This window comes from Amblyomma mixtum, chromosome 1 (genome assembly GCF_055824585.1).
Source record: "Amblyomma mixtum isolate Tamu chromosome 1, ASM5582458v1, whole genome shotgun sequence".
Taxonomy (NCBI): domain Eukaryota; kingdom Metazoa; phylum Arthropoda; class Arachnida; order Ixodida; family Ixodidae; genus Amblyomma; species Amblyomma mixtum.
This window is the reverse complement of record NC_143012.1, coordinates 197737158-197748776: the sequence shown is the minus strand read 5'-3', so window position 1 is coordinate 197748776 and position 11619 is coordinate 197737158.

The following is an 11619-nucleotide window of genomic DNA, read 5'->3' as shown; positions in this document are numbered from 1 at the left end:
ACAGCCGTGCTACGCGCCTGAACGCCGCCTCTCCTCTCTCCTGTCTGTGACAGTGCGACACGTTTTACTGGTCTGTGACAGTGCGAAGCATTTCACAACAGACCCTCAAAAGCTTTAGACAGGAAGTAGTAAAATCTTCGTGGACAGATGCGTTCAGCTGGTAGATGCTAATGTTCCTTTGGACAGATTTCTTTGAAAACTTAGAGCAACTTATGCAAACCATCTTCCTCGGAAACAATGCAAAGGATGGCAAAAGTTTTTTGAAAACCACGGATTAATAAACATCTACTTATAAAAAATTAATACTAAGTATTCTATGTACGCTAAATTCCTTACCTGACATGACCCTGAGCGAATTAAAGAATTAAAAATGTACCGTATTCGTCTTGAAACTTGAAGTAAACATGCAAAGACAGACCACATCATTAATTTATTTATGACAGCTTCGGACACAGCAACAACAAGGAAAATGATAAACAAGCGTTGCAGAGACAATGTGCCATATTTACATCCTTCAGCCGCACTATTTCGTCAGCATCATGCCATTAATATCGAGTCTGTTCATAGTTACCGCCTCCTCTACCACTTTTATTTTGCTAATGAAATGTACAAAGAATTTCTTCTCTCACTCTCAGGTGCAACGTTACGCTGCAATATTTCGAAAACACGTGCCCCTGAATAATGGTTGATTCCACACCACCAAACTAACTACCTTCTCCAGTCATTAGGCTATACAGTGCCAGTGTTACTAAATAAGATCAGTCTATCTAGTTTTAGTCACGCTCGAATAAAACGTAAAATTTTGCGTTCAGTGTTTCTGGAGTGACCCGTGTTTGCTGTTTCTGGCGTAAAATGGTAACGTTTGGTTTGGGGTTTAACGTCCCAAAGCGACCTAGGCTATGAGAGACGCCGTAGTGGAGGGCTCCGGAAATTTCGACCACCTGGGGTTCTTTAACGTGCACTGACATCGCACAGTACACGGGCCTCGAATTTCTCCTCCAAACAAATTCAGCCGCCGCGGCCGGGTTCGAACCCGCGTCTTTCGGGCCAGCAGCCGAGCACCATAACCACTGGACCACCGCGGCGGCTAAAATGGTAACGTGCACAATAAAAACATACGCATGGTAGTTTAACCTCTCATATGTGCAATTATCGCTTTTTTTTGGAGTATCATGAACATGTTAACCCTAGCCTTTGTATAACATCTCGATATCTTTTTGATTCATTTGCTTCAACTCTTATCTTGGTAAATTTGTCATAAAATGTGACAGCAATTGATATCTTGCATAGAATTTTCTTTTTGTACTGCTGTCACTGTTGCCTGCCGCCGGCATCCAGGCCTCGTCAAGCTGTTGCTACAGCTTTTTTCCTGGGAGACCGTCAACATTGTGAAATGTTGAAAATAAAGGTGAATTGAATTGAAGCTTTTAGAACCAAAACTCAACTTCACGACCAAAGCTGCAAAAGCAGTTTCGTCGCCGGATCTTAACCTAGTAACTAACTACATGCAATATATACTGCCGCGACTGGGATTCGAACACTCGGTGGAGCGAACAGAGTAGAGCACTATGCTATCGCCGCAGCCGGTCATGCCTCGTGTTGAACTGCGACGACCCAGCAAAGCAAAACAATGAGAAACCAGGCTAAACACATGCTTTCGCACGTCTGCTCGGGTTAAATACGCTAAAACACAACTAATTTTTGGGAACTGGGAGGTCCCAGGCTTGTAACTGAACTAAATAATAAGAGAAGAATTATACTGGAAGAGAACTGGCATATACTTTCAGTGATTACCTGGTCAGTCCGACTTTTTCAGCGGTCGTTGGTGACGATCCACACTATATGTGATGCGTAACTGTGCTCAGTCAGTATTACTGAGCCCTGCAATGAAATCAGAGGTTCAAGCTTTAATGATGAAATTGAAAAGAAACAGTACTTCTTTTGGCTTCTTTGATGTCCCGGTTCACCCTGCGGAATTGGTAGCAGACATCGTAGTCAATCCTTTACCTTGCATCTTTAATCTTTCTTACAAGGTCGGTACACTTCCTCGTGAGTTGGAGATTTCTAGAGCCAGCAAACCATATAAGGAAGACAGGAACAACCGAGACAACTGCCGACATATTTCAACATTACTTCCCTTCTCAAAGGTTTTAGAAAATCTTCTCCTTTCTAGCTTCGTGTCATATATACATAAGCAAAATGTACTTACTGACTCGCCATTTAGAATTATAAAAATAATTCCACCGAACTTGCTGCACCGGGAGGGGAACCAGCCAATGGCATTGACTGATTTTCATGACGTCGTGGTTAATCGGTTGAACCGTAGCTAATCACCTTTCATCTGCCACCGCCTGGTACGTCATGCTAGCAGCTCCAAGGGTCCATGACGTCAAGCGAATCGGCCAGCGACATGGGTTAGAGAGCTTACTTTGAGGGGACTTTGTCGCTCCATTCTTGAGTTGTATCGGCTAAAGAATGATTGATCGCTTACATAGATTGATGCATAAAAATCAGGTTCTGAGGTAATGTTAGTAAACTTTTCACGCGCCTTTTGAGAACTTAATTACAAAATATATAAGCAAAATCCAGCAGCTTTTTGCTCGTACTTTTATTGGCATTATGAAACACGGTTTCTTTTATGATTAAAAATACTGACTTTAAAGGTGCCAGAATTATATGGCTCCTTGTTCGCTTTAGCGCCCACGATGTGCGTTGTCCATCTTTGTGAATCCGAACAAACGGATAATTCACGAAGTGCGGGCGGTATTACAGACGTTCTATACATGGCGTTTGTGATGCACAACGTTGTTAAAAAAATGAAATCTTTACTTCTAGGTTAACAGTCCCATCGCAGGGCTATTCAGCCTGACTGCAATCAACAATCTATTTAAAAATTTACGATCCTTGAGGAGATCTATTAACTTCCACAGCACAAGCAACATTCGCCACTGCCGCCAGGTAAACGACTGGAGGATGTCCAGGGATCATTCTTGCTTCCTTTAAATGTATGTATGCACTCTGCCTAATATCCTGCATATCGAATGGCATCCTTGAGAAATGAAATTTGTTTGGAGCGATGAATACGCTAACAGTATCATATTAAAAAAAAACAGCAGTTGCTAACAAAAGGCCATACCCAGAAGGGGGTTGTGTTGCTCCCATGAACAATCACTACGAACGCAGTCGAAAGCTTTATTATAATCTCAAAGTAGCACGCGTTAAAACCCTTCAGCAACTTCATCTTATGGTTATCTTCTTGTTTAGTCTAGAAGAAATGTTTTAACAAAATATTATTTTTTGGTTTATGGGGATTTAACGTCCCAAAGCGACTAAGGCTATGAGGGAGGCCGTAGTGAAGGGCTCCGGAAATGTCGACAACCTGGGTTTCTTTAAAGTGCACTGACATAGCAGAGGAATTTGGCCTCCATCAGAAATTCGACATTCGCGACCACGATCGAAACCCCGTCTTTCGGGTCAGCATCCGAGCGCCATACATAACCACTGAGCCACCGCTGCGGCCACAGGAGATTCCTTTTTGTTGCGGAGGAATTCTCTGTGGCAGTAGTAGTAGTACAAGACGTTTATTCGGCCATAATTTACAGGCCGAGCATGTCGACCGCCTGGGTGACCAGAAGTCGCTGTTCATCCTCCCCATCAGCGTCTAGCCAGTCGAGCCAGGTGGTGATGGATAAAGAAGGTGAGGGACAGGAACCCGACTGCTGAGCAGCCGGGCAATAGGAGAGGCAATGGGCCAGGTCCGCATAGATAACGGGGCAGTTGGGACAGGAAGGGTCCGATCGATAGCGATAGAGAAAGAGGCGGGACGGGATGATGACTGCATTCATTTGGATGCACCGAAGAAGGTGAGCCTCCGGCACCGTGAGTGATGGATGAGGGGGAGGGTAAAGGCGTTTGTCGAAGCGGAGCTCGAGGTAGACCTCTTTTATGGTGCTGCGAAGGGTGAGTCTCCCACCGTCCACCGAGAACTTGGGACAGGGAGTCAACGGTGCCCGAAAAAGTGTGTCGCGGGCGAGCTGATGGGCCAGCTCATTGCCGTCAATCCCTGAATGCCGAGGGACCCAGCGGAGAAAAACGATGGAAGGCTGCAATGCGGAGACCGCTCGTTCGACCTCCTGTTGGAGAGAAGGAGTTAGGGTGCATTTCTGTTTGTGGTGTATAGCAGCTTGTGAGTCTGAATAGACTGTGTACTCTTGAAGAGAGGGAAGGAGGGCAAATGACTGGAGGGCATGCGCAATGGCGAGGACCTCGAGGGACAGTGCATCCGGAGGGTGTAGATGCGGCCCGCTGGTGTGGGTTTCAGGAGCAGGGAGGTGGGCAGTCATCAATGTGGGCGGACAGCAACTTGAACATGAGCAGATTTGTTCTGTCGGACAGCAACTTGAACATGATCAAAACTATAGAAATCACAAGAGGAGCTTTTAACATTTTGGTGCCATGGTTGAAACGGCCTCATCAGTCTTCCAGGCTGTCCATATGGTACTCAACGCCAACCGAAAACCGTATTCCGTAGAGTGAGTTGCTGTATATTTGCTGTAGGATGAATCCATATTCGTGCAAACGGTCTTTCTCCAAAAAATTATTTGCAGATATCGTTTCATCTTGTCTACTTCTTCCTTGTCGTTTTTTGAGGTGACGCACCGAATCGTCATTTTAAAATGGATTCCCTAATGGCCCGCAACACGGCCCATCTAAGCATCTTGAAAATTTTGGTCCGAAGAGGAGCTTCCTCTGAAGCCCTAAAGCGGCTAAGCGTAGCTTGAGTCGCTTTGAAGCGTTAATCCCCAAAACACCAAACAAACTTTAGGGCCAAGTGCGTTTCCCGAAGTTGCAGAAGGGTTCAAGAAACAACAGATCAAGTTTTTTGTAGCAGTCTTCGATGTCGCCTTTTTTTCCAGCATTTAAAGAAAGCCCGCAAAATCTGAAAAAAATCTACACGAGATTGCTCTCTCGCGCTAACGTAATGCACTATTGATATCCGCGGGTGTTTTTTTTTTTCAAATGACGAAAAAAACAAAAGACCACGCCGGAAGAACGTCATCAAAAATTGAAATTGAATTGGAAATGGAAATTGAATTAAAGTGGATCGGCTGTTTGTGAAGCCTTTTTACAACTTAACGAAACGCACTTTACCCTGAAGTGAATATATAAAAATTCTGTGTAATTAATCGTAGTTAATTAATAATCAAGCGGTCAGCCGGAATAAAAAAAAACGCTGAGGAGGGCCACATAACGAAAACTCATTGCTCATGTCACTGTTTTCATCCAGTAGCGGTTTGTAGCTTTTTAAAAATCATTAGCTCAACTTATGTGAAACGCCCTGTATACCCGGCTCTAATGTACCCACACATATTTTCGTTCCCGACATCACATCAAGTTAAGTAAAAGCCTGAATAAATAGGCGTTAATGAATGGCAACAGCATTTACCACTTAAAAAGTTAACGTGAGTAAAGGCCAATAGAATCGGTTTACCTGCTTATATTAGACATACTTATCTTCTTTGCCCAGTAACAAAATAAGCCAAATTTCTTGCACACTGTTATATCCACATGAACACCGATCCAAGCATGTCTCGACAAATTAGTCAGCTCCATTTCTTTACCTAGTCAAGATAACCTTTTTATTTGTGATGTCAGTCTCTTATTCATTGAAACTCTGTCGCATCCTAATAAATTTCGCTTAGTGAGCCACATATCAGAAGGAGGTCGAGCATGGCTCTCCTCTGACGGAAATCTCTGGACTCCGCTTCAGTGTTGCTGAATGGATATCTAGCATTTTCTTGCGGTATTTTAGCAAAACTAAGCGATCTTTGTTCTCTTTCTCCGTGACGTTATGTAGTTCAGCATCTTTCTTATTAGAACAGGCTTTCAAAATATCAAGAACCATCTGAAGGTCCGTTACTTCATGTTTTTTTTTTACAGGTAATGATAATTAAATGCCGGTAGCACGCTTTCTAGATCAACTTCATGACTATAGTGAGCAGCCATGGCACATTCATTTCATTGTGCGAGTTTTTTTTTTACAGTGCCTCCATCTTTTGGTTAATCGCCTGAGATTTTTTTTCATCGTCTTTGGATTCTCCAATCGCGGTGCCGCTCCGGAAAGACTGCTGCTGTATGCCTTTCTCCAGCTTGTCTAGCCCTGCGTTCACGTCCGAAAGCACGGTGCCAAGGTCACTGCCATAACCTGCCTCATACCTGGCTACAGCAACTCGTACATGTTCAAGCTGCATACATCATGAAGGTTGATTTCCTCTGCTTATCCGGCATAACTAGTTGGGCTTCACATATTCGATACAAGCGTGCACGCTTTCTCTGAAAATCAATATCCACATTCAATGTTGCTGCAACGTCATTTAGGTGCAACTTTGCAATACGACAAAAATTTGATTATGGTGAATTCCATTACATACAAAACCGTGGATCGGTCTGCCTGTATCTTTACGGCCCACCTGTCCGGCTGAAAGCCCTCACCTCCAATAAGCACTGACACATTCCTGCTGCGCACCAGAGAGACAGGAAACCGTCGAAAACTATGAAAGTCGCGAATAACCCAGAATTAACCCCGGTTTTTAGACTTGAAGGTATTGATGAGCGCTATCAAAATACGGAAAAGAAGGGACGAACACACAGGACGATGCGCTTTCTAACAACTGTTTAATCTCTGAAGAAACATGACACATACTGACGTCATATCATGCACAGAATAGTGAGGAGCGCATGGCACTGACAAGAATGACGAAAAAGGAAAAAGAAAATCGTTTAATTGAAAAAAAAACATCGTTTTCCTGTCTTTTTTTCTGTTTTTTTTTTTCTTTCAACTTTTTTCTTTTTTTTTCTCTTTTTCTACATTCTTGTCAGTGCCGTGCACTCTTCTCTCTTCTGTGTATGATATGACGTCAGTATGTGTCATGTTTCTTCAGAGATTAAACAATTGTTAGAAAGCGCTTCGTCCTGTCTGTTCGTCCCTTCTTTTCCGTATTTTGATAGCGCTCACCGATACCTTCAAGAATGTATTTCCAACTAGCCCCAGTAGTAGCTCTTCTGACGGTTTTCAGAGAATCGTCGACCGACCCTGATTCATAGCGTTGCTAATGCGCTACTAAGCCTAATCTCGGGGCTTAGCAGCTCTTTCCTCGCTCTCCCGGCTGCATCCTTCGCATTTAATGCCTTCGCTCGCACCTCGAGCGGAAGCGCACTGGGACCGCAAGAGCATTCTGACAGCCCCTGCCGCTTGCGTATGGTTCACCTCTTGCCTCCAGTCAATTCTGGGGCGAGTGGCAGTTTCGCTTCGTCAGAAACGATTGAGGCTCAATCCCATCTGCATCTCGAGGCTTCTCGGCGTGGGTGCGAGGCTGGAGAGCGCGCTGTCACTCATTCGCTCGCCAGCGCGCCAGAGAACATCGCAGCAGGGAACATTCAGGAGCCAACCACAGACGATGATGGTACTCGGTCGTTTGACCATTCCATGTCAAACATTTTTGGAGAAAAGTTTTGAATATTATAATATTTCAAGTACTGTTGTGGAAATATTGAAAGTGATGGTCCAGTACTCAAGTAACACTTGTTGCTGAGCTAGTCGGTGCATTATTCTTCGTACAATAGTTAGCGCAAAACACAAGAAAGGTGGACAGGACAACGCGCTACTGACAACTGATCCTTTATTGGAAAGAAACACGTAATATATAGGCACACCGTCACACCACCTATCAGCTGCAGCAAACGTCAGAATGATGTAAAGGGTCATAAAAGCGATAAAATACACAAAGACTAAAAACATGACGTAGCTAAAAACGTAGCTGATAGGTGGTGTGTCGGTGTGCCTATATATTACGTGTTTCTTTCCAATAAAGGATCAGTTGTCAGTAGCGCGTTGTCCTCTCCACCTTTCTTGTGAGTGTCTTGTGTTTTGCGCTAACTTTTGTACGAAGAATGATGGTCCAGTCTTCTGAAGCGTACCAAAATCTTTCTTTTTGAAATTTTGCGATCACTCGCATCGAGCAGTTAGGACTGCCATATAGAAAAGCAATGGGATAGGATAACTTTATTTAGCTCTAGCGCAAAAATTTAATAGCAAAAATTTTAATAGCTGAAAAATGCAAGCCTGTCGACGGATTCATCTGCGGTCATATAAATTGTTATAGTGTAATCTTACAATATCTGAAAAAACTGCGTTCATAAACTGTTTCCCGTTGAAAAATGTTTTTGTCCAGAGGTGTCGGGTATGGTTCAGGGCTAGCCCGCCATGCTTTAAGCACTCGGTCAGCAACACACGTGCATAGACGCTACGAATCAGTGGTAGCTGTAAAAATAACCACCTCATTCGCCAATAAGATCATAGGGAAACGGGGTTAATAAACCAGGTGGCGCTTGAATACGAGTCAAAATCATTTCATTCTATACGCTCAACAAACTGCCTTCTCTTTTTCCCAGTGTGGTGTGTCGCTACAACCAAACTAGTACACTGCAGACTGATTAACTTCTAAGAGGGAGGTCCACCTGTTTCGCGTTGTGCGAGAAGTCACTCATCACTCGAAGGTGATTTGGCGAAAGTGAGCATTACTAGGGCTCAGCTTACAACCCATTTCTGCTAACCAAGACGAGAAGTTAAGCGCTTTGGAATAGACTTTCGTAAACCGCTTTGCTGCGACCCTCATCTCTTGCGAGAGCCGTCTTGATGAAACCCACAGCGTTTACAGTAATGCATGGAGGACTGGAGACTCGTCAAAGGTCGTATTGCAGCCGTTAGGTAATGTGCCAGTGCCTGACCTGGAAACTTTGAACATGTACCTCTGCAACTTTTCCGGCGATCTGTTCACCAAAAAAAAAAAAGCCGTGTGAATGCGGGAAACGACCCTGCATACCTAAGCAAGAATGAAAGCGTTTCCGAGCGAATTCACCTGTCACTGGCTAAATGCGAAGATGCACGAAAAAGGGCGACGGGCGTTAAAGACTTGACACTGACGGGAAAGCCGCGCTTAATTCTTTAGCTTTTTGTATTCTTTAGATAGCGTACAAAGCTCTGCCCAGTCCTTTCTTGCTATTGTTCTCCGCGCTGAACTACTGTTTGCTGTCCTTTCCTTGACCTTTTTATTTCCACTGGCCACAGCTCTTAAGATGTTAACAGTAGCACCAATAGATGTTAAATAGCAGACATTTCTTCCATTGTATTGTACTTTTGGCAGTACGTAACTACAACTACTGCTGTGTTCAAAGCAAAATGCGTCATGCACGTTTCCGGCCGCCCATACCCATATCGGCGATGCAGCATTCGGTAATTCATCGCTGGTCCTTTGACAACCACTCTCAATATGCCAGGGGAACGCGAGGTTCATGCTCGGATAGGTGTTTTGAACAGACCAGCATCAAAACATGCTGAGAACTTCCTTCACTGTAATGCTGATAGGAGACCACAGTATGACAATATAAAAGGGCGGAAGCTCTTTTATTTATATTCTTTTTAAAGAAATTGAAAAGTGCGATAACGAAGTCACGAAAAAAGTTCGGGGATCCTTACACTACTATTGACAGCGGTTATAAACACACTTGACATTTATGGAAGTGGGTGTCTGGGTCACCTTATACCGAGCGATGGCTCTGTAAAAAGTGTGTGAGATGATAGGTGAAGTGTAGTTGACTTCCTGCGTCGTAACCGAAAAACCCTCGTCATAAATGATCCTCAGAAAAGTTTGTCTAGGAGGGCTTAAGCAAGACGGACACGTAGATGGACTGCCGAGCTGACGCTACCAAATTTCCGGAGCCCTTCACTACAGCGTCCCTCACAGCCTGAGTTGCTTTGGGTCGTTAAATCCTAATAAGCCAAACCAAACCAATCACCTCATCCTGCACATAAGTCAGTGAATTTTTTTTTCTTTTTGGCATTAAGGTTATGACTCTGCTTCGTGTTGCGTACACCTCACTTCTGAATTTAGCACTCACTGTTGTAATTTTCTTTTCTCCTTCCATGATCCGTCCTTTTTCGTCTCACCCATCATAACATCGGTGCAACTCTTCACCTCACCAAGTACAGCGGTCATCATCATCACTTGGGAGGCGCATCACAGGATAGACGGCGGTCCACGCATATAGTGAGCCTGATACCGATGCACGGAGAAATCGCTACTTATCTTTGAAGCATTCAGCGAAGTTCAAGAGCACAAAAAGCCGCAAATACCACGACCCATTTTGAATGTGTCGGTGAAAGCTGGACTTTAAAGACACGAAGCTTCGGCTGCTCACTGAGAGCCTTGGCAGTAATGTGAAGCAATCAGGGCGATACCTGTTCAAGACACTTGCAGTGCTCGAGATTGAAGAAAATTGGCTTCAGGATGGCACCAAGCATGCTAAACGAATAGCTGACAGTCTCTTAGAATGACAGGGCATAAGCAACCAAAGGAAAACGTAGTCGAAGACGCCTCTGGTTGGGGGCCGCGGCAAACACAGAGAGGGTAAATTGGATTGTCGGAGAGTTCTGTGTTTTACAGTGGAATTGAGCGTGGGGATGATGATCGGCAAGTTTGATATATACGGAGTGTCCCTAATCTAAACGGAAGGGAGAAAAAGGGAGTAAAATTGTCCTCTAGCGCACACCCTTTAAAAGGGTGCTAGATGACAGCTTACCCCCTTTTTTACTTCTATATAGATGTATTCGTGTTTAGAGTCTAGAAAGCCTGCTTTGCTGCTTCACAAAGTTATCGCTTCGTTTTGGGCGGCGTTGGCTCCGTTACCATGTTGCCCGTTTCTGACCGGATATAACGCCTAAGAGCAAATGAACGCTGCGGCAAAGTTTAGCAAAGTTAGGTATGTTTATCGAAGATCCTAAACGTATCTTCACCAATGTATCTTCCACCCCTTTTTCAAACGCGATTCGACACGCTCATATTTAGAGCAGAGCACCTGACATGCACATTGAGTAGCGGACAGTAGTCAGAATTCGTAGATCATACCAAAATTTCATCTAGGGATGGCGCGTGCTGCAAATAGTGTGAACAGGCCTGGGAACAGCCGGCATTGGGGACGACATGCGGGCGGACATCGGTTATGAATTTTAGTGCACGGCCGATAATAGTTACAGGACTTTTCAGCTTCTGTTCGTGTAGTGAGCCATGGAATTAATAGCACCTGCAATTCTGATATTATTGGAACATATAAATAATCTGCAGTACCATTCATTAGAAGGCAAATATCCACTACGCCTTTAAAATTTAACGCAGTAATGAATAATACAGTTGAATATCGTTACAAGACAACTCCGCTGTGCAGTAACGACCCCCAGGGTAAGTGCTGCGCAAAACACACTTGTTCGAGAGCCGCCTTTGGCACCTAACAAAGCATAGAAGGGTTTCGTGTGGAACTTCACAGTGAATATCATAGTGATCCAAAGTTGGCGGATTGTAGGGACCTGACGCTATTTTACATCCCGACAACATCTTATGCTACCAGATTATCACATCAATAGTTGTTTCGTTTGGAACTTCCATCCTTGTTCGGCCATATTTTTATCTCCAGCGCTTTGCTTTCCCAGCTGCGCGTGTGGCTGTCTTGAGGTACGACGGCATCTCTGAGGCACCAAAGTCTTCGTGAGATATTCAAGCTACCCTG